This window comes from Gopherus evgoodei, chromosome 9 (assembly GCF_007399415.2).
Source record: "Gopherus evgoodei ecotype Sinaloan lineage chromosome 9, rGopEvg1_v1.p, whole genome shotgun sequence".
NCBI lineage: Eukaryota > Metazoa > Chordata > Testudines > Testudinidae > Gopherus > Gopherus evgoodei.
The window spans coordinates 44,708,178-44,732,459 of NC_044330.1; the positions used below are offsets into that span (position 1 = coordinate 44,708,178).

At 41.8% G+C, this 24,282-nt stretch overlaps 1 protein-coding gene across 1 annotated transcript in view; it reads right to left on the bottom strand.

The window, feature by feature from the left end:
• ST6GAL1 (ST6 beta-galactoside alpha-2,6-sialyltransferase 1) overlaps nucleotides 1-22,800 on the bottom strand; it is a 135,186-nt gene extending 112,386 nt beyond the window's left edge. Inside the window, exon 1 of the mRNA XM_030575155.1 lies at nucleotides 22,393-22,800. The gene's annotated coding sequence lies outside the window, so the exon portion shown is untranslated. The remainder of the gene's footprint in view (nucleotides 1-22,392) is intronic.
• Nucleotides 22,801-24,282: the final 1,482 nt, after the last annotated feature.

The following is a 24,282-nucleotide window of genomic DNA, read 5'->3' on the forward strand; positions in this document are numbered from 1 at the left end:
TTCCCCAGAGTGGAGGTGAAAGGGTGTAAGCGTACTCCACAACTTCTTGGTTTCTCAAAGGGGTTTTTGCACTTGGGTGGCGGCAGCATGTACTGATCCAAGGTTGGAGAAAAGCTGTAACCTTGGGAGTTTAATACAAGCCTGGAGTGGCCAGTATTAATTTTTAGAATCCTTGTGGGCCCTACCTTCTGCACTCACTGCCAGAGCAGGGAATCAGCCTTGACAACAATATAGCCACAACCTGCCATTCTGTCAGGGTAAGGCAGCCACACCTCAGTTTCACTCTCTAGTAGGATAATCTAGCCTTCTGGTCAAACCAAACCACATGTTCCAGGGTTTTAAGAACCCCATAGTACAAGAGCTGCCCCCTCAGCAATTCTCCACCCAGTTCCTCACTCTGGGCCACCAGCTTCCCTCCAAAGCTCTGTGCACCCTCACACAGAGTCAGAGTCCTCTGTCAAGGATGTATCAGCCTTCTTCTCTCTCCAGGGTACAGTAGTAATACTCTCTCTCCACCAAAGCCAATGTAGAGCTCACTTACTCCTTTCTATGACTCCAGCACAGTGGAACAGTTGTCTGGTCTGACCCCAAGCTACCCCAATACACTTTGCCCCTCCTCAGGGTATTCCAGGAAACCCTCCAGTTGCTATCCCCAGCCAAGCTCAGTACTCAAACACCAAACAGTTTTCTCCGCCTAGGCATTTCTTTTCCTTATGTGTGTACACATCCTGGGCCTCCTTCTAGGCCCTTTTCACAGGCTTCTTCCAAAGTTGACAAAACTCAGAGCACTTGCCCATTTCCCAGTTTTCCCTTCAGTAGATTGTCCACAGCCAGTTCCTTCCTGGCTTATCGCAACACACAGCCAAGAGCAGGTCTTTCTCCCTCCCTAGTGATTGCCTTCACACAGCAGAAACAGACCTGCCTTTATAGTTTCCCTTCCCATTATGCCTGTCTTATTGGTCTATAGCGCTCATGTGGCCTGGGAACTACAACTCCCAGAATCCCCCTGTTCTGGATGTAACCAGAACCAGTATCATGCTCAGCCTGTAGTCTGCCTCAAAAGACAGGCAATGTGCTATTATAGGCAACATATTAAAACAAGGAAGAGAGCTAGTGGTTCCAGGTGAGTCTTAATGTTAAATGATACTCAGTCCATTGACATGTATTTATATAAAAAAGAGCTATATTATGATTACACTGAACCTCTGCAAAAATATACAGTATTGGTAGTAAAAATGCAGATATTTGTTCTATTTAGATTGTAAGGTCTTTGGGGAAGGCACCATTATTTTGTTCTATGTTTGTACAATACCTAGCACAATGGTGCCTGACTGGAGTGCCTACACATTACCACATATTAAAAAGATATTTCTGAGGCCAGATACTCAGCAGTATCTGTATGCACATTTTTATATTTAGATGACTGGGAATTCTCATGCAACATATGCTGATGACCTCTGTGCCCAACACATCAAACAAGTTAAAATTGATTATTATTATTTGTATTCTGAGTTAAATGATGCATAGAGAAGTTCAAACCAACAACCCCTGGACTGGACCTTATCTACAGCCATATGATAAAGCACTTGGGCAAGCAGGCTAAAACCAGGTTATTGGACATCATTAACTAATTGTGGACAAAAGGGAGATATCTAAATGGTGGAAGTAAGCACTTATTGTTTGTCTTCATAAGACAGGCACAGATTCCTGTTCACTGGGTAGCTATTGCCCTGTATCTTTAACTCGTCACCTCTGTAAGATATTCTGCATGAGAGATTTCCTATAGTACAGGAAAATAACAGTAAGAGTAAGGGGTACTTTTTGGAAGATAAGGCCGCTCAGGACAGAAGTTCCTCAGGGCTCAGTTTTAAGTTCTCTTCTTTTCTGGCTGAACTCCTCCAGGCTATTAGGCCACTTGAAATCATTTGTATGCACACATGCAGATGATACTGCACTGCCTATCACAGATCATGAAACAGATGTATTGAAGAATTTAATTGAATGAGGCCTTGGGAATTGTAATTAGATGGGCAAAGAAGCAAATTCCAGCTGAATCTAACAAAAACAAAGTCCATCTACCTAACCACAAACTGTAAGAGATGCAACTACAGTCTGAAATTGACATTGGCTGGAGAAAGCATTGCCACTGAGAGGAACCTGGGATGCACAGAACTAAGGTTTGGACCAGAAGTGATAAAAATGGCAGCCATAGCAAAGAAGAGACTGAATCTTCTTCAATGTATTGCCAGCATCAGTTGGGGTTCGTGTGTTAGGGCACTGAAAACAACATAGTGCTTGATAGTTTGCTAGATACTTGAATATGCTTCATCTCCCTGATCACATACTACTGTTCAGGAATTGGAAAAGCAAATCAAGCCTGAGACATTCATCTTATTTCAAAAGGTATGTAATGGCTACTGAAGAAATGGAAGCCTCTGAAGATGTTAGGGGGGTAGAGTGCATGAAGAAACTTGTCTGGCATGTAACTCCTCCACATGAACATATTTACTTTAGTAAATCTCTCCCCCTTTTGGAATCTTGCACCAAGAACATTTGGACTTGGCTACACTAAGGAAAATTGAGGAAAAGACCATCCGACAGTATCAGTCACAAGGTAAATAGATTCATGTGTACACTGATGTTTTGTCAGACAAATCTTTCAAGAATGGTGTGTGTGTATATATATAAATACTCAAAATGTTTGTACCTCCTTTGCATCATTAACAGCTTTACATATACATACATACACATACACACACAACATATATATATTGAGCTGTTAATGATGCAAAGGAGGTACAAGTGTTTTGAGTATTTACAACAGTTGGGACTGATCCCCTTTCTTTTCCAGCTACTGTTTCCTGCTCTTTCTGCTCTCTTCTTCCTGTAGGAGCCCACTCTCTTCCTTTAAAGTCACCATGTACTCCTTGCTTAATTCTGCCAACATTATTGACAACAATAAAAACACTAAAAATATTTAACTTTTCCTCTGAAGGTACTCAACAAAGGAAGGTATCATTATTCCTATTTTACAGATGAGGAAACTGAGGCATGTTAAATAAAGGGATGTGTCTTCATATAAGTTTATCTTTTAAAGTATTTATTCCTTTACAGAACTTAATATAACTTTCACTTGTATGTGTTAAAAAGCAGGTGAAGAAGCAGCCTTCTTATCTCTAATACACTGCTTTACAAAGGCCGTTTTTGCTAACAGTGGCTTTGCTGAAAAAGCACACTGCTTCAAATTGTCCTTACTGAAAAATGACCAATGTTCGTCTCAAACATTGGGGGAAACTTTTTTATCACTATAAGTTACTTTTATAAACCAGTTCTCTATGGTTTTAGTCTAAAACATGGGGGGAAACTTCTAAAAATTGTTTGTTACTAAGGGCTTATGGTTTTAACCTTTATTAAAGTACCTATGTAAAAGGGCTATATAGCGGGAAAGATGCTTGGGGTCTTTTTTTTTAATAAGAATAAGGACCTTAGAGTGGCAGGGGGAAGGTAGGGGAGAGAGATGGCACTTGTTTAAAAATCTTGGGGCTATAGGACTGGTTCAGAAAAATGTATTCTGTGATGCTGCTGTAGAACAGCATTTGATTGATCTGATCCGAAGGTGGAGATAACTAGCCTGAGGGGCTATGAACCTGGGAAGTAGCCTCTTTCCCCAGGAACAGCTGGAACGGTAAGCTCGATCTCTCTCTCTCTCTCTCTCTCTCTTTCTTAACCACGTGCTGTCTATCTTTGCCAGTTGCAAAGGGGCTTTCTTTTCCCTTTACTTGCCCTGTTCTCTCTTTTAACCTGTCTTTATATGTTTCTCTTTTATTTAATTCTTTTTAAATGCTCTTTTCTTAACCTACTTTTATATTTAATGATTTAAATGCTTTTCTATTAACCTCCCTTTATACTTTTTACCATGTGCTTACTAAACAGTCTCTGCTTTAGTAAATTCCCTTTTTTGGCCAGATGTGTTCTTTTTTAGCCTATTTTTCAATATTATTTAACATTTTTAAATGCTCTTTTCTTCACCTACACTTATAAAAAGGGACCTACCTTGATGGCAACCTCACAGTCCCTGCCTTCTTTCAAATGACCATTTTGACAGATTGGTTGAGGGCTATCAACCGCCTGCACTCTAGATCTCATGCTGCATGAAACAACTCTCCACACACCTTTTGAGCCCTCTCTCCACCATTTCTACCTGCTTGGGAACTCATCACATCCTATAGATGGTTTCAATGGAATAGTCCATCCAATTCCATTTCATTCACTCCCTTCCATCTTGCTTTCCTATCCCTTTTCAGGGAACCTTCTCACAAGTGTCTCCTAAGGCAAGAGGTTCTATCTCGCCTCTTTCTGGGGGCAATCAAGCCAGTCCCCATACCAGATTCACTGGAAGGGGGTTCTGCTCCAGGTACTTCCTGGTTCCCAAGAGGAAGGGAGGATTGCATCTGATCCTGGACTTCATACCTTTATCCTTTTGCAGCATTTTAGTATGATAACTTTAGCAATGATAATTCCATCCTTAGGTCTTGGGGATTGGTTCATTGCCCTCCAGGATGTGTACTTTCATATAGCTATGCATGCATCCCACAGATGCTGCCTACATTTCAGCAGCAGCACAGAGCATAATCAGTATCCTGTCCTCATGTCAAGGTATGAACCCCCACTCTGAACCTTAGCGTCCAAAAGATGGGGTACCTGCATGAACCCCCTAAGCTTAATTACTAGCTTAGAAATGGTAGAGCTGCCACCACCCAAAAATATAGTGTTTGGGGGCACTTTCTGGCCCCCAAACCCTTCCCTGGGGACCCCAAGACCCAAACCCCTTGGATCTCAAAACAAAGGGAAATAGACCATTCCCCTCCTTTCTTCCTCCCAGATTCTCCCCTCCCTGGGTAGCACTGGGAGATCCCTGTGATTCAACTCCTTGAATCTTAAAACAGAGAGGAAATTCACCTTCCCCCACTTCTCTCCCCCTCCCAGACTCTCCCTGAGAGAGACACAGTCATCCTAACACAGAGAGAAATCAGGCTTTTCCTTTCTCCCACCAATTCCCTGGTAAGTGCAGACTCCCTCCCCTTGGGTCTCACACAAGAATACAAAAACAATCAGGTTCTTAAAAAGGAAAACTTTTAATAAAAGAAAGAAAAAAAGTAAAAATTGTCTCTGTAAAATCAAGATGGAAAATGTTACAGGGTCTTTCAACTTATAGACACTAGAGAGAATCCTCCCCCCAGCACAAGTACAAGTTGAAGCAACAGAGATACAGCCCTTCCAGCAAAATACACACTTGCAAAATAAGAAAACAATTAAAAGACTAAACCACCTTTCTAACTGGTATTTACTAAATTGAACAGAAGAGGCTGTTTCAGAAACTTGGAGATATCTGCTTACATGTCTGGTCCCTCTCAGAACCCAGAGAGAACAAACAAAAAACCCAGGAAGCACAAACAAACGCTTCCCTCCACCAAGATTTGAAAGTATCTTGTCTCCTGATTGGTCCTCTGGTCAGGTGTTCCAGGTTTACTGCTAGTTAACCCTTTACAGGAAAAAGAGACATTAACCCTTAACCATCTGTTTATGACACCTCCACATTGGCCTTTCAACTTCCCTGCAGGTCTTTACAAAGGTCCTCTCTGTCATTGTAGCTCACCTGCATCAGTGGGAAATAACTGTCTTCCCCTTTCTGGACAATTGGCTGCTCAAACATCATTCTTTCCTCAAAGTCCAGTTGGCAGCCAGAAAGGCCCTCGCCTTCTTTCACTCCCTGGATCTTCAGCTAAACCTGGAGAAATCTCCAATAACACCGTACAGCACATAGACTTCATCGAAGCCACTCTGGACTCCTCAGCTGCCAGAGGCTACATACCTGTGGGCAGATTCACCACAATGGCCAGTCTCACCTCACAATCCACAGCAAGGGCTTGCCTTCAGCTAACAGGCCACATATTGCACTGCACTTTTGTAACACCCATGCAAGACTATACCTTCAGTGCCTTCAGGCCTGGCTCATGTCTGTTTATACCCCTAGCCAACACATTCTTTCCAAGTAAGTGACCGTACCTGAGAGTTCTCAACTGGTGGAAGGATCCTCACAAGATTTGTGTGGAAGTTCCCTTTTTGCATCTGCTGCCATTAAGGGTCACCACCCCAGACACCTCCTCCTGAGCTGGGGATCCCGTTCCCAAGACTCCACTGGGCAAATAGACTCCAATGCATCTCTCAGTGTCAACATTCTGGAATGCAGGGCAGCTTGCTACAGGTATCAGTACTTCCTTTGCAACATCAAGGGCTGCTCAACAACAGGGCAACAATGCACTACGTAAATCATCAAGAGGGAGCAAGATTCCAATCCTTATGTGCAGAATCACTAAAACTGTGGAACTGGTATGTTTCCCACTGCATAGGCATCTTAGTAGTCTACCTTCCAGGTCTGCAAAGCAGCATAGCAGATTTCCTGAGCTTGATCTTTCAGAACATTTGCCTGTCATGGGGATCTCCCAGAGATAGATCTCTTTGCATTGCCATCCAATGGTAAGTGCCCATGGTTCTGCTCAAGCAGATGTTATGATTTAACTCTGTGGGGGATGCCTGCTCATCCCAAGGCCTTGCACCTCCTTGTACACCTACCCTTTACCATAGATTCTCAAGGTCCTGAACAAACTGAAACAAGAGCAAGCAGTAGCTATTCTCTTAGCATCACCCTGGCTAAGTCAAGCATGGTGCTCAGATTTAATTCACCTCCCCCTGCAAATGACTCTCTGCCTTCCTCTCAGAGCAGATCTCCTGACACCAGCACTATAATCCATCCCAACCTCTGCACCTCCAGGCCTAGCTACTCAGTGGTTCTCAGTTATAGAATTGGACTTCTCTCACAAAATCAAATCCTTTCTCCTGGGCAGTAGAAAACTGCCTCAGGGAAACTTACCAGCAAAAGTGGAAACATTTCCAGACCTTGTGTACCCAAAGATCCACATCACCTTCTGAGTCCCGCTTCACAAATATACTTGACTACCTGCTGAATTTAAAGATGCAAGGGTTGTCAGACAGCTCAGTTAGCTGGCTGCCACTACAGCATCCACCCACCCACTGAAGAGTGTTCTGTTTTCATGCACCCCACAACAACTCGGTCCCTTAAGGTCTTGTCTACCTGTTTCCTCAAATCAAAGAACCTACCCTTCCTTGGAAGCTTAACCTAACTCTTAATCCCTTAAGGAATCCTCCATTGGAACCTATGTGTAGCTATTCATTCCTCCATGTGTCCTTCCAGAGTTTGTTCCCTGTAGTCATATCTTTGGCCAGAAAGGTAGAAGAGCTAGAGGGTGTTCATGGCTGACCCTCCGCACACTCTATGACATGCACTGATAAAGTGATCTTATATCCCCATCCTCACTTTCTGCCTCAGGTCTCCTTAGAATTCCATCTCAATCAGGACATTCGACTGCCAGCATTTTATCCCAAGCTTCATTCCTCAAGGGAAGAGGCTATCCTCCATACCCTTGCCTCTCACCTCAGTGGAACTAGAGTCCTTCGGGGCTTCCCCCAGATTCTATCTCCTTCGCTGACAGAATGAAGGATCAACTGATTTCAACTCAAAAACTCTATGTGGATTTCTGGATGCATTTCAGCTTGTTACAAAGCTTCTGGGGTGCATCCTCCTCCAACAGTAACTGTCCATTCCACCAGGGGTTAGTCCCCTTCAGTAGCCCTTTTTAAAGGCATACCCATCACAGACATCTGCAGGGCTGTGAACTGGTCCTCTGTTCACATGTTCTACAAGCACTATGCTATCCTACCTACTTCCAAGATGGATATGGTCTTTGGTGATGCTGTTCTCTAAACAGTGCTGCATCCAATTCTTCAGCACTTCCCTTTATGTTGAAATACTGCTTGGGTGTTCCCTACCATGGAGCTCTCATAGAGATAACAACTCAGAGGAAAAGGATGGGTTCCTTGCCGTCCACCCTTCCCTACATACATTTGCAATGGAGCATGATGATATATAGAACACAGGCATGGCCACTGATGAAAATCTCCAATTAGGAGTGCATAGGTGTGCACACATCTTAGTGGTGGAGCACCCATAAGGACAAAAGATGTTGAACTGCAGTTGCTGTACATGTATGTAATCTCTCCTTTTGTGGCACTGAGTAAAAATGTGAGGGCATCCAACCTCAGTAGCCATATCAGCAATCAGTCTTAAAGATTCTGTAATCACAGTAGGCCATCTGCTCAGCTGGCGTAAAATGGTAGAGCTTCATTGATTCTGGCCCTGTATTTGTAAAATTGATGAGGATCAATTCCTTCATTACTAGCTGGGCAGTCCAGATTACTGAGAGTTCTACTTTGGATATTCTTTTCCACAGATTTGCATTTGATGTGCAGATATTCATGGGGCTGATTCTCCTCTTACAATGGTAAGAAACATAAGTAACTACTTTGAAGTCAATAGGCCAGATCCTGAGCTGAAGCCAATGGAGCCAATTTACATCAGTTGGGGATTTGGCTCAAAGGAGCATAAATTCATAGATTCCAAGGCCAGATGGGACTATTGTGATAATCTAGTCTGAACTCCTGGATAACACAAGCCATAGAACTTCCCCCAAATAATTCCTGTTGGAACTAGAGCATATCTTTAAACTAAACAAACCCCACAAGATTTACCAAGGTAAAACCTACTTAAATGATGGGTATTGGGTACATTATCTTTCATCTCAAATATATATTTATAAGACACAGCCTCTCTAACACGCAAGCATTTTCTAATTAGGCTCTTCCAATCTCCATGTTTTTGGTTGATAGATATCATTTTACAAAACAACAACCTATTTTTTCATTCAAGCTTTTAGAAACAAGGCTTCATTTCCACGTGTCTAGATGGCCACAGGGGCACAGCTTTATCTAAACCCTTGGTTTTATCAGCCGCAGGAGGTTCTCTTAACTGAAGGATGGATAACATGGCTTCTTCAGTTCCAGAGACCCTGAAAATCATGGTCAAGGGAGAATTCCCTTGTCCCTTATATAATAAACACACAAGCCAAGAAGATACCTGTAAATATTGACAGGGAAGAAATAAAAAAGGTTAGATCAATACCGCTTGTCTCCTCAACCCACAAGGTATTTGTTTTCTGAAGATAAAACTTGAACAAGTGCTGCTTCTCAGAAGACTCTTTTCCAGCCCCTATCCTTAAGCATCCTCGCAAAAAGTAGAGTTCATCTTCAGTGCTCAGATACACAGTCAGAACAGGAGCTGGTATCTACCCATTATGGAACAGCACCTGTATCAAACCAAAAGTTATTAATGCTAGTGAACAGCTCATCAGCTGACTGAGCACTCCAACCAGCAGCAATCTCTGGGCTCATCAGAAGCACATCATACTAAATGTATCCCTCCACAACAGCAACAACTTTCTTATATTGCAACAGAGATCGTTTTAGTGATCATAGGCAAGGTCCTCAGCTGGCATAAATTGATGTCACTCCATTGACTTCATTGAAGCTACACTGACTAACACCAGGTGACGTTCCGGCCTCCAAACCTGTCAAATCCAAACCCCGAAGACTTCTGAGTAGACTAACAGATCTTACAAAATCTTACATATTAATTATCTTTGACATCTATACTGGGGTTTGAGTCTTCTCTCTCTCTCTTTTGCTGGTTTGGCACTTGTGACTCCAATGATTTCAAGGGAGTTGCTCCTGATTCAGACAACTGTGAAAAGAGAATCAGCCTCAATGCTCCTTTTAACTTTGGGCAAATAAAACTTTTGAAACACGATGCAGTTAAAAAGCTGATTACTAATGGGGGAAAAGACAGATTATAACAAGAAGCAATGGAAGTGAGATTAGCTTGAGAAGCATATTGGTGTATAAACAGAAATGACACAGGAAACCAGGGAGTGTGAGCTATGATGAGAAGCAGAGATGTCTTTTTATTTTCTTCATATACAATACTATGTCACCACTTCCTGTGTTAAAATAATTGCATTTTCGGCTTGCTTTTGGCAACAGATACAAGAAACTGTTTTACACATGGCTGTTCATCATGTCAGGAAAAGTGAACATTATCAGCTAGAGAATTTCAGATCAATTGACTTGGTCAGAAAGCCCACTGTGAGCTGAATAATCAAGCCTGTTGAACAGATCTGTTCAAAATGAGGGCAATTCCATAGCAAAGCTGTGGGGTTCCTTTAAAGTTGAAGCAGCAAATTAAAAGGAAATCTGAACTTCTTCTCATTGTCCTAATAATTTATTAGCTAGTGGCCACCTGAAATTATTGACTTCACTCCTTCAAGCATTTGTGGATGTATATAAATTTACTCACACAAATACATTGGCACTACATCCACAAGGAAAGATACACACACACACACACACACACACACACACACACACACGTGTGTTATTAGGATTGTGACTGTTGTTTGTATCTATAACTCTGCTTTGGGATGCCTATCTCACTTAATTTTCTTTGTTACAGCAACTGTACACAATTAAGAGAACTACGTTTCGAGAATGCATTTGTTTTGAGGAGACAGCTACTCGATACAACTGCCATGGCTCTAACAGGAAACTTGAGATAGGGGAACTCATGTTCCATTCCCCCTAACAAAACAATGTGTTTGACAGCGGGATTCAGGCTTAGCTGTTATTGGGTTCATGTTCTGCTTGGGAGAGACGCTGATAAAAAAAGGAAAAAGAAAAAGAATAAGCAGAGAGGGAAAAATCCACTGTGACTATAGGGTGAACAGTGTAGCAGACTGCAAGCAGAATGACAGCAAATACAGAGAAGCTGTGGAAAGTGAGCAGTGCAGGAAGGAGAAAGAAACGTAATGTAAAAATAGCTACATTGGGGTCATTCTCTCACTTCTGCTGGTGTAAATGAAAAATCACTCCACTGAAGACAACAGAGTCACATTGGTGTAACACCAATGAAAGAAAGATGAAAATCAGACTCAGTTAAGCTACCAATATATAAAGGACTCACATGTGCCACTTTTGATGTTGAGGGTGTTCTGAGGCAATAAAGAAGAGATACACACCTTTTAAGTTAATGAATATAATTGTATTTATGTATGCAGCTTTAATGGCAGGTGTCTCTGTATGGGGGATAAGAGAGAAATGGCTGTTATGAACACTTATAATTATGGTTACTCTGGATTTTAGAGTGAAGTAATTAAGAAAAATGGATAAATATGCTAAACTTTGAAGGTTACTAAAGATGCAGACTGATTGTGCTGTCCCTGAAGGGAATGTCTGTTACTAATACATTGCAATCAAGATTTTTTTTTTAATAGTTAAGGTGGGTAAGTTGTTAATAAAGGGAGAAAACAGTTTGTTGGGACAGCAGTAGACTCCTTTATTAAATTGCACCATAACACAATACTAAATATGAAACACCTGCTAAGGCGGAGGGGGCTACTTTTCTGTTTCAAAAGAAACAAAGAGTGACCAAACCCAGTTATTTTTCATAACCCCATTTCACAAAATTCCACACTTTGAGAGGAAAGTGGGAAACAATAAAAACAAAACTAATAAATGGAAGAAGGAGAGAGAGAGAGAGAGAGAGAGAGACAAGGCTGCGACCACAGAAGCTTCCTCATTATCTTTTGCAAACCTATGTCAATATTTCATCACAAATTGAAATGACAAATCCTTAAACAATTATTATGTTTCAAAGTCTAATGAAGATAATTGGAGAGCCAAAGCAAATGACAGGAAACAAACAATGATTTCAGAGCCAGATTCTCTCCTGAACAGCCCTCATAATTTGCTATCTGTCAATCTTTGCCATGGAAGTCAACAGAGAAATGTAGATTGACAGCTGCTGGGGACAGGGGTGAGGGTGTCTCCTTCAATGGCTTGCGCATGTACTATTTCTTTTGACTATTCAGTGGTGCATGGTTGGTTGCCTGCAGGAAATCAGATGGTATTATTGCTGACCCCTGATTGGATAACTGAAACAACAACAACAACAAAAGGGAGAATAACAATGAATCATGCACTTCCAGACTGACTTTCTAGGATTTGAGGACTTTTACTGAACACTCAGTGGTGGTCTGGAAGGGGGTGGGGCTGCATGGGCATAGAGATGAGTGGGAGTAAACAAATAAGGCAGTGGTTTGGCATGTGGCATGGACAGAAAGGTTGAGGAGGCGTAAGAAGCAAAGTTCATAGAGGAGTTGACAGAAGCTAGCACGAACAGAGCCTTGCAGGACAAGGAACATGAAATGGATTTGGAAGACAAGCTAAGCAGAAGCCAACAGAGGGATTCCAAGAGGAAGTGGAGCTGGTTGGAGTGGCAAGTGAAAGAGATGGTTTGCCCAGCATTGTTGTACACAGACTGAAGAGGGAGTGCACAGGAAGCGGTTCAGACAAGGCTTGACAGGCCTGCTCAGTGACTGCTCAGAGAGTCTCACCAACTACAGAAAATACTATGATGATTTCACTGCTCACACTGCAGTGCTGTGAGTTGTGGCAAATGAGCTTCCTGCCAACTGAGAGCTCTGTGGTGATATTGAAGCAGATCCTCTCTGCGGTTCAGATCCCTTTACGCCTACATAAGAGTGCTGCTCTGACATACATTGTGAGAAGGCCTGTGGGCACAGAACTGGCAGTGCTGGCTCTGTGGCATTCCCCTCACAGCCCTCAGCGGGGAAGATGTCAGAGAAAGGGGCGTGGCCAGAGTGCTGTGTTTATTGGCATTATGGTTCAGTGGAAGCAGAGACAATTCACTCACTGTGGCTTTGATCCTTTAAGAATCGATGCTATAAGGGCCATAAGTACTTTGATGAGAACATAAGTGCTTTGCTAGATTGGGGCCAGGGAGGGCAGCTGCTTGCAGGGTCAAGCCCAAGATGTGCAGCTGGGCAGGTTTTGGTGAGTAGAGAGCACACATGGGTGCCACAAAAATTAACTATTAGTAGGCAGTGCACTCTCTAGTCAACCTCCATCCACAATCATTCCTTTACTGTCAGTAGTCCAAGGTTTAAAAAACAAAACTGTGGGCTGTAGGCATAGAACTTAGCTCCACATGCCTCTCTGCAGCCTTCCTCATGCTACTAGGCTAGAACAACTTGGTGATCCCAGAGTGGCATGCTCATTAAAATTTGAGGTCCCCAGAGCAGCATATCCTGCTAATCCCTTTTGACATTGCATGTATCTATGCAGTGCTCTGCACCTGCACTGCATAGTGATCAAAACCTGGGTAGAATGGTTTTGTCTTTAATTTTTAAAAAAGGCAAAACACTGTGTAGTTCCCGAACCTGGTGATAGGTACATAATTTCGAAGGACTTTCCCAACTACACCTTCAAGATCTGTGGATGTGTCAATCATGTGCAGATGGAGTAACTGCATTTAGCTGCCTGTTGCACATGCATTTACCCAGTGCCTACATGCAAACATACACTCATCTGTAAATAGGGCCTTTGCAAACACAAACAGATGCAACTGTATGCTTTGTAGGTGAATTTTTAGAAGGCTTTCTAAATATAGGACCCTAAATGAAGTAACCTTAAGCACAGGCCAAATATCAGAGGGATAGCCGTGTTAGTCTGGATCTGTAAAAGCAGCGAAGAGTCCTGTGGCACCTTATAGACTAACAGACGTATTGAAGTGTAAGCTTTCGTGGGTGAATACTCACTTCATTAGACACAAAGCTTATGCTCCAATACTTCTGTTAATCTATAAGGTGTCATAGGACTCTTTGTTGCTTAAGCACATGGTGTGCAACAACAGGAGAGCAACCCCACTGATGAAAATTGTATTTTTTTCAATTGGAAACTCACAAATGGGTCACTTTGCTACTTCTCACTAGAAAATGCAGTAGGGCTCCTTCCTTCGAACTGTTGCTGCCAGGAATGGTCAATTACAGAAAGCACTATGAGCTTGATGCACTGCTTATTGAAGTCAATGGAATCTCTTTCATGGATGCCAAAGGAGACTGGACGAGAACTTATGCTTGTCAGCGTTTGCAAAATCTGGTCTTTAGCTTTTAATTAAAAATCTTTTTGTCAGACCACAATGAGATTATGAAGCAGTCAGAAATATGGATGATGTGCTCAGGCTATCTCTCTTGCTAAGAGACTGAAAAGCCTGCTTTCCAAAGCTAGTCAGATATGCTATATTAGCATAGGCTGTTATGGGATTGGCAGTCCATTGGCTCCCCTTGTATGAAATTCTGTAACATGGGCACAATAAAGATTAGTTTAATTCCAGAAACAAAAACTTTGTAATTTAAATGCCTAAATTACAAAATCCAATCACTTAAAAAACAAGGACATAAATACTTAAGGGCATCATAAATCTTGCACAACCCACAGCCATAAACACAATCTTATTAAGCAAAAAGAAACGTTTTTAACATGGATTGTGTTTATATATATTTATATTATATTGTATATATATTATATATATATTTCTTTTTCATTAAATATGTATTCCTTATTCTTGATAAGAATTACTTACTAAGTGGGCAGTGTAAGATTTATGATGCCTTTTGCTTCATTTCCTTGTTTGAGCTACTGGATTTTGTAAGTGATGACATCCATAACAAAACTGTTTGTCATTCAGCAGCTCACTTGATTTTTGGTTCTAGACACAGTTTTAAATAAATTGAATGGGACATGTCAGCAGATTATTACACTATAAAGGAGTGAGTAATACTGGCCAACCTTGTAGTGGCTCCTGCAGAATCCTGACAAGATACACATGTCCACATAGCTAAATTAACCACCCATACTCACAGATCAGAGCCTCAACTTCACACTACAAAGGAGGTAAAAATCATTCAAAGTCTTGGGAAATTAAGTGTCAGACTCAAACTACAACATACATCACTTAATTTCACAGCCAATGCCCAGCCCAGTACTGCTTCTCCATAATTAAGATGCAGAAGAATCCCATTCTGTGAAAACATCACTGAAATCCCATAGTATAGCACAGGTCAGACCTTAATATGCTACACATATTTTCTGAGGTTTTTTTTGAAACCTTGTAAAAGAATTGAATAAAGCTGAAGTAAAATCTGAAACAAAGTCAGAGTCAAAATGTTTTGACTTTTATGAAATTTTGGATTTTTTGACCAAAACGATTTGACACATTTGACACAAATGGTGAAATATTTTGGTTGACCCAAAATCTGCATTTTTTGGCACACAAAAAAGGTTGCATTTGAAAAGCTTTTCCCAGCTGTACTTGGGATGGCAGAGACCTGGCAAACAGGATCATTTGAGTGGGCTGTAACAATAAACAGCTGAGAGGAGGCCACTAAGGGGCTCTTGTTGGACGGTTACTTCACACCCAAGCCCTGGTGGTATTTGAAGATGGTGGATCCCCTTGTGAGTTTCACACAGAAGCCAGGACACATCCTTTTCAGAGGGGAGTGCAGTGTGGTGAATTCATAGGGAGTGAATCTGTGGCTGCTCTGTTCCTACCACTCAGGAGGCTCAGAGGGAGAGAAAAGCTGTGTGGCAGTTGGGGGCCACAGGAATAGAGTGTGTGGGGCTCTGGAAGGGATCTGTGTGGGGCACTTGGGGAATGCATATAGGGACCACTAGGTGTTAGTGCCCATACAGCCTTAGTAGCAAAAGTGCTAGCCTAGCTGTGTGAGCCTGCATGCTACCAAGGAGTTTGTCACACTGGGACTAGTGAACTGCAGCATTCCAGGCGCCTCACAGAAGACTGTTTATTAGAGCTGAATGAATTGATTCTTGTGAATCAACAGAATTGGCTTGTAAATGTCAAATCAGTTGCATGTGTGCAAACCCACTGAAAACAATGAGTTAATTTGTTCTGCAGATCATTAGTTACTGGTAATGATCCAAGACAAGGAATAAGCCCAGCTTGACTCAGAGGAGCTAGAAAATACATGTTTTATTGGTAAACTAAGCACATCAGATATGGAAATCAGAGGCTAGAGACATGGAACCTCACCATGACATTTTTACAGAGTAGAACTGTAATTACGTGCATAATTGTTTTTCTCTTTCATGTGAGTTTTTGGTTGATTGTTCAGTGCATATTGGGGAAGGGATGCTGAGTATTTGCTCTTGTTCTCAGATGCATTTAGACACATTCCCTTAGTTATGAATGATTTAATGATTCATTATACCCTTGTTCACCATTTACAAGGCTTCCTAAGGCTTTCTGGCCTGGAAGCATTAATGCTAATAAGGATGCTAATGGGGGTGAAGGTCAGTCTGTCATGGAACATCATGGGATTAGCTTTTGAAAGACAGATTTAGCTGCATTTTCTTTTCGTGGGCCTTTCCTTGTTGTGGTGCCTGGGGTCAAATCTTAACATGAAAATACCTTGGATGGTCTCCTCTTAGTACAGTGCGCACATGTTCAGATCAATAAAGTACTACAGAAGCTGTCACAGACATTTCTATCAATCATTAAATGCCCTGAATAAGGGAGAGGAATGGCACAGCAAGACTGAGGTGCAGTGGCCAAACTATCTTTGAGGTTGGGATAAAGGATGGTCGGGGTGGCTCTAGGAATTTTGCCACCCCAAGCACGTGCCTGCGGGAGGTCCTCCGAAGCTGCGGGACCAGCAGTCCCTCTGCAGGCAAGCTGCCTTGGGCAGACTGCCTGCCGCCCTCGCGGCGCTGGCAGAGCACCCCCCGCAGCTTGCCGCCCCAAGCACGCGCTTGGTGTGCTGGGGCCTGGAGCCACCCCTGAGGGTGGTAAAAACAGGATTGAAACAGCTTTACTGAGCTAGGGGTGAGGACAGAAGATCCAGCCAGAGATCAAGTTGTGTGGGAGCCAGGGCTGAAAGTCAAGATGGAGGTTTTTGTAGAACATCTTCCCTCATGTGATGAGTCCTGTATTTTGATGAATAATTCATCCGACTTTATCCACTATTTGGTGGAGATGAAAGACCAGTGGCTTCTTGCCCTTTACAAATAGAAAAGAAATTAATCTTGTTTATTCTGTTGATAAAGGAGTCCAAAAAGCTATGGAGGGTGAGCTGATCATGTTCTTTTCCTAGTACATTAGTACACTGCAAGTGTAAAAGAAAAAGAAGCATTAGAAAGGAGATGTTCCTCCTTAAAATAAAAAGAATTTGATACCTATTCTTGCACTGACTGGGACATTCTTCACTAAAAGCTACAGAGTCTTGTACAATTTCAACAGAATCTGGTTATACAATACATGAGATCATTGCAGCAGATCTAAGTTTTGCAGCCATGTTACACAACTATGATACAGTAGTTTATAAGGAGAAAATTAGAGAGAGACCAGTTCACTTAGTTTATTTTCAAAAGGGGGTTAAGGAAAATTTTGGCACCTTTACCTGTTAATCTTGAATTTAGAGGTCATATTCAACTTCTGGAAAAGTCTTGTGGCCTAAAGTGGAGCTCAAATACAGAAATATATACTGGTTTATATTAAAACGTATCACACTTTGAGGATATTTATTGATGTGACTGGGACTTTGATAAGATATTTAGCTTATGGAGCAATGTCACAATGCTTCATTGAATAAAATGTTCATCTCCCATATAAAAAAAATCACAGCCATTTTCCTCCAATATAGCTTATGCACCACCACAACCATAAGCTCTTCTACCTCTACAAGTGGAGACTTGGTGGTTTCGGACAACAGACTAAACAAAATCATATCCTCATTGTTTATTATTGATTCTCTCAGAGGGGAGTTTCAGCTTTGCACATTTCCTGCAGTATTTATCTGTAGGTTGTTGGTTGCCCTTGCTCATTTTGCAGCTCAGGCATTATTGTTTCAATCATTTGGTGCCTTTGGTTCTCTGGGTACCTGAGATATTGTTGTTCCAGCTGTCATCTACTTTGTATTATTCAGTGATTGGCTTTATCTCCTTCATTGGATTCTTCCCACACTTCCTTCCCTCTGAAGGAGTTTGAGAATTGCCTTTTATGACACCTCCATGGAGACACCCCCCCGCCCCAACAAGGCAGCAAAGCTCAGGAAATAACAAGCCCTTTCCAGGAGAACCATGGGATCATTAGAGGTAGTTCTGACTGCCACCAGAGAGTCCCTATCCAACCCCAAGCCATCTGAAGCAAGCATGCTCTTCTCCAAAATTCAGCTGCATTTTCCTTTCCCATGCGTCTTTCCTTTCTGAGGGCTCAGTTCAAATCCTATCTGAAATCCCAAATGAAAATGACTTTTATAGTCCTGTGCTTGCTCTATTATGGGAAAATGTTCATATTAATATGGCATTACAAAGGAGAGCAAATTTAGAAATTGTTATGCCCTGGTTAAGGCAGAGGGATGGACAATCAGGTCTGGGGTGTATTGACCAAATTGTCATTAAGGATGGGATTTGGTGATTGGGTGAGGGGAAAGATATACAATTGGAATTTCAGTATTAAGTTACAGATGAGACAGAAGAGTCAGCCAGAGCAGAGCTATATGGGAAACAAGACTGCAATAGCAGATGTACTGTAGGTCAAGATGGAATTACTTGTATAAATATCTGCCCATGCTTGACAAATCCCTTACTTTCATGAACACTAAGTTCATCTGATCATAGCTCTTTCTGGGTACCTGTTCTGGAAGTGAACGAGCAGTGGCTCCAAGCTCTTTCCGGAGAGAAGACAAGTGAATCCTAGTTCTCCTACTGGTAAATATAATGAGGCATGCAGGCTGCTGTCCTGCATGTGCAAAGAGCACAGAAGCATTAGAAGGGAGCGATTAACTCTCCTTAGACAAAGGAGTTTCAAGACCAGCTAGCCAAAACCTCAAAAGGTATTAACAAAATGTTTTTTAAGTACATCAGAAGCAGGAAACCTGCTAAACAACCAGTGGGCCCCTGGATGATCGAGATACAAAAGGAGCACTTAAAGACAACGAAGTAATTACAGAGAAACTAAATTAATTTTTTGCTTCAGTCTTCACAGCTGAGGATGTTAGGGAGATTAAAAAACCTGAGCTGGCTTTTGTAGGTGACAAATCTTTGAGGAATTGTCACAGATTGAGGTGTCACTAGAGGAGGTTTTGGAATTAATTGATAGACTTAACATTAACAAGCCACTGGAACCAGAGGGCATTCACCCAAGAGTTCTGAAAGAACTCACATGTGAAATTGCGGAACTACTAACTATGGTTTGTAACCTGCCCTTTAAATCGGCTTCTGTACCCATGACTGGAAGATAGCTAATGTAATGCCAATATTTAAAAAGGGCTCTAGAGGTGATCCCGGCAATTACAGACCAGTAAGTCTTATGTTGGTACTGGGCAAATTAGCTGAAACTATCATAAAGAATAAAATTGTCAGACACACAGAACAACATAAATTGTTGGGCAAAAGTCAACATAGTTTCTGTAAAGGAAAATCATGTCTTACTAAACAATTAGAGCTCTTTGAAGGGGTCAGGGGATCCAGTGTGGACAAGGGGGATCCAGTGGACATAGTGCACTTAGATTTCTAGAAAGCCTTTGACAAGGTCCCTCACCAAAGGCTCTTACGGAAACTAAGTTGTCATGGGATAAGAGGGAAGATCCTTTCATGGATTGAGAACTGGTTCAAAGACAGGGACCAAAGTGTAGGAATAAATGGTAAATTTTCAAAATGGAGAGGAGTAACTAGTGGTATTCCCCAAGGGTCAGTCCTCAGACCAATCCTATTCAACTTATTCATAAATGATCTGGAGAAAGGGTTAAAAAGTGAGGCGGCAAAGTTTGTAGATGATACTAAACTGCTCAAGTTAAGACCAAAGCAGACTAAAGAACTTCAAAAAGATCTCACAAAACTAAGTGATTGGGCAACAAAATGGCAAATTAAATTTAATGTGGATGAATGTAAAGTAATGCACATTGGGAAAAATAACCCCAACTTTACATACAATATGATGGGGGCTAATTTAGCTACAACTAATCAGAAAAAGATCTTGGAGTCATCGTGGATACTTCTCTGAAGACGTCCACACAGTGTGCAGTGGCAGTCAAAAAAGCAAACAGGATGTTAGGAATCATTAAAAAGGGGATAGAGAAGAAGACGGAGAATATCTTATTGCCCTTATATGAATCCATGGTGTCATAAACAGATGGTTACGGGTTAATGCCTCTTTTACCTGTAAAGGATTAAAAAGTTCACCTAGACTAGCTAACACCTGACCAGAGGAACCAACAGGGGAACAAGATGTTTCAAAAGGAAGGAGGGAAGTTTTTCCTTTGTTTAGAGTTTCAGTTTCAGCCGGAGTGAAAAAGATCAAGGAAACAGCCTCTTATCAGAGTAGTAAGTTTTAGAAAGGAATAAATAGGTTTATGTTTATTTCTTTGTAACCTGTCTTATGCAATTAGAGGTAGAATCAAATTGGGTATTATTTGTGTAACTAAATTTGTGCCCAGGGGAACATCCTCTGTGTTTTGAATCTGTTGTCTATGAGAGTAGCTGGTATGCTAATCTCTCCCAGAGGGTTTTCTTTTACCTTTCTTTTCTTTAATTAAAAGCCTTTTTCTTAATACCTGATTGATTTTTCCTTGTTTTTAGATCCAAGGGGATTGGATCTGGACCCACCATGGATTGGTGGGAGAAAGGAGGGGGGATGGTTAATTTCTCCTTATTTAAGATCCAAGGGATTGGATCTGGACTCACCAGGGAATTGGTGAAGGAGTCTCTCAAGGCTACCCAGGGAGGGGAATGTTTTTGGGGGAAAGGGAGTGATCGAGACACTGAAAATTCTGGATGGTGGCAGCGATACCAGATCTAAGCTAGTAATTAAGCTTAGAAGTGTCCATGCAGGTCCCCACGTCTGTACCCTAAAGTTCAGAGTGGGGAAGGAACCTTGACACATGGTATGCCCACATCTTGAATACTGCATATAGATGTGGTCTCCTCATCTCAAAAAAGATATACTGGCATTAGAAAAGGTTCAGAGAAAGGCAACTAAAATGATTAGGGGTTTGGAACGGGTCCCATATGAGGAGAGATTAAAGAGGTTAGGACTTTTCAGCTTGGAAAAGAGGAGACTAAGGGGGGATATGATAGAGGTATATAAAATCATGAGTGATGTGGAGAAAGTGAATAAGGAGACGTTATTTACTTGTTCCCATAAGATAAGAACTAGGGGACACCAAATGAAATTAATGGGCAGCAGGTTTAAAATAAATAAAAGGAAGTTCTTCACACAGCACACAGTCAACTTGTGGAGTTCCTTGCCTCAGGAGGTTGTGAAGGCTAGGACTATAACAGGGTTTAAAAGAGAACTGGATAAATTCATGAAAATTAAGTCCATTAATGGCTATTAGCCAGGATGGGTAAGAATGGTGTCCCTAGCCTCTGTTTGTCAGAGGGTGGAGATGGACGGCAGGAGAGAGATCACTTGATCATTACCTGTTAAGTTCACTCCCTCTGTGGCACCTGGCATTGGCCGCTGTCTGTAGACAAGATACTGGGCTGGATGGACCTTTGGTCTCACCCAGTACGGCCATTCTTATGTTCTTACACAGAAGTCTGTGGCCCCTAGACTTCTTAGGCTACACATGTGAGCCCTACTTCTGCATTCAAATCATCCCCACACACACACTTCTGCTTTCAAATCACCTTGCGATCAGGCTTCTAGGTGCTGTGCTGTTGAGATTGGGAATTCTCAATATGTGAGATGATCAGGCCTGTTCACTATAGTTATTTATAATCTCTGATGAAATCATTACATATTTTTGGGACTTCCTGACAGAAAATTCAATTTCTACTTGCTCTATAATGTACTTGGGACTCTGATGTATGAATAAGATCTGTCATCAGCTTTTTGACTGTATACTATGAACTATGACATTTGGAACACAATACTGCAGAGTCACATCCACTAGCAAGAGGATCAACAAACTCAAAAGTATACAGAACAAGTTTCCAGAGTTTCAGCAGCGTTACACAACTATGATATTTCATCTATAAAGATGAATTGGAAACAGGTTCAGTTAATTTATTTTAAAAAGGAGTTAAGGAGATTCTAACTAACATTGCTGCCTGTGACAATCTTGAATATGGGTGGGAGGGTACATTCACTTTCTGAAAAATGTTGCTGCCTAAACTCTATTTTTCTAGTATTCATGTGAACTAATTTTAAATAAATATATCAATCTTGAAGAATATTTATTGGCCTGAGTGGGACTTTTGCTAAAATCTGTGGCTTAAGGGGCAAGATCCGAATGGATCTTTGACTAACATGGTCTTTCCCCATATCAAGATTACAGCCATTTTCCTCTGGTCAGGTTCACACATTGGCCAGCTCATGCATCACCAGGAACAATAGTTCTTAAATACAGATCAGTGTGTCAGTTATCTCCATGAGTTAAAATCACAGGCACATTGTCCATGACTCAGTCTCCCAGAGGTGAGTTTTCACTTGTTACCATTTCCTGGAGACAGTTTGTCTATAAATCATTAGTTGCTCTTACTCACATTGCAGCTTGGGGCACTGGAGATCCAGTCTGCATCTTTTTCCTCAGCAATTTGGATTTTCTCTTCAGTGGGATTCTTTCCACAACTCCTTTTCTCCAGACTGTCCTAGAGTTGGATTTTAAGGCACCTTGATGTGCACATCACAGGGAGCAATGCTGAGATGAATGTGGATGGTGCCTGAAGAAACAAGAGGCTGCTGCCCTCCCCAGCAGTCCCATGATGGGACCACTAGTAGCCACCACTGAGTGTCTGCCCAGCCCCCAGAGATGTGAAGTCGTAGAAAATGTTCCCTCTAAACAATATTCCCTCTAAACAGATATTAAATCTCAACATCCACTGTTCCCCCAGTGCCTCCCTAAGGAGCTAGAACCATTCCATAGGAGAGCAAAGTACTAGTACAAGGGCTAACTCTCCTCTGTAATGTGGTGGCTTCAGAGGAATTGTAGGAGTCTAAACAAGGACAGAATTTGGCCCAGTGACATACAGCTTTGCAGCTGCTCTATATCCTCAGTCATCCACTGCTTCTCAGTTACATACTCCAAGAAGCAACATAAGTAGGAGCCAGGAAAGAAGGATCTGTCTTTATCAACCACATTTGAATGTTCTTATTTTTAAGAAGAGCTGGGGAAGATTTAATGGAGATCTAATGACTACTTAGGAGGGAAGATGGTTGAAGTACAGCAATTTGCCTTTGCCATCCTGACTCATAAGGGCTCTGAAACGTGCACCAAGGGGCCATTAAAGACCATAACATTTAATACTAGATAGTATTTAGATCCCTGCATGTGAAAGCCTTTCACAAAAAGTGGCTAAGTTTAATAATCACCATTTTCTACTGTGGAAACTATTTCAAGGAAGCTCAGTGCTTCTCCAGTTCACACCATACAGAAGTGAAAGACCTGGGAAAACAATTCAGTTTAGCTTAAACCTGATCTAACAGACAAAGTAGAGTGAAAAAGGCCACTCAAACAAAATTAAGAGCATACACTCCAGGGTTTGCACTGGTTTAAATGCACATTTTAGTTAAGCTGGTGCAACACTCCACATAGACAAGGCCAACCTCTACGACTGTGCAGCTAACTGTGTGCAATACACATTGTTTCCTTGCATAGGATCTCTCTATGGAGAGAGGGGATGGATAATACTAGAGACAGGAAAGATGGACCCATCCAAAGTCCAGGCCTACATATCAGCAGCCTTGATGTTAATAAGGAGGTGGCAGTGGCAAAGAGTAGATGATGGAGCATATTGTGTAATCCTGAACCTGGGAAACAAAACACCACCAGTTATACCAAGGCCATATTTACTGTGCCTTTAAACTCTACAGTCAGCACTTGCAAACCTAGGGTGTCTAAAGTTAGGCTCTTAAATCCATATTTAGGCATCTGAATTAAACTGCCTGATTGCCAAAGGTTCCCAGTTCCCACTGAAGTCAGTGACATAGGTAGAGGCTCAGCATCTTGAAAAATCAGGCTGTTTACTTAGTTTCTTAGATGTAGATTTGGGTGTCTGACTTTCAGTACCCAAGTTTGAAAATATTGACCAACACCCTGTGTTGCCCTGTTCCTCCGCGTGGCTCTACCTGGTCAGAAGGGAATTAGCAACATGGACCTATAATTCTGAGTATTTCAGGCTGCATGCACGTCAATTGACCTTTAACACACAATGGAGAATGTAGGGCTCTTCATAGTGTAATGCAGACTGTTTGCCTACAGACCTGAAAACATCCAGTATGAACCGAAGCACTGACAAGTACCATACTGTAGATACTCAGGACTGGGGTCTTCCTCTCAGCTGATATTGGAAAGGGATTTAAATCGCTGGAAAACTCCCCAGCAGCAGGGACATCCAAATGGAGTTTAATACATTTAATTAAAGTTAATGTTTAAA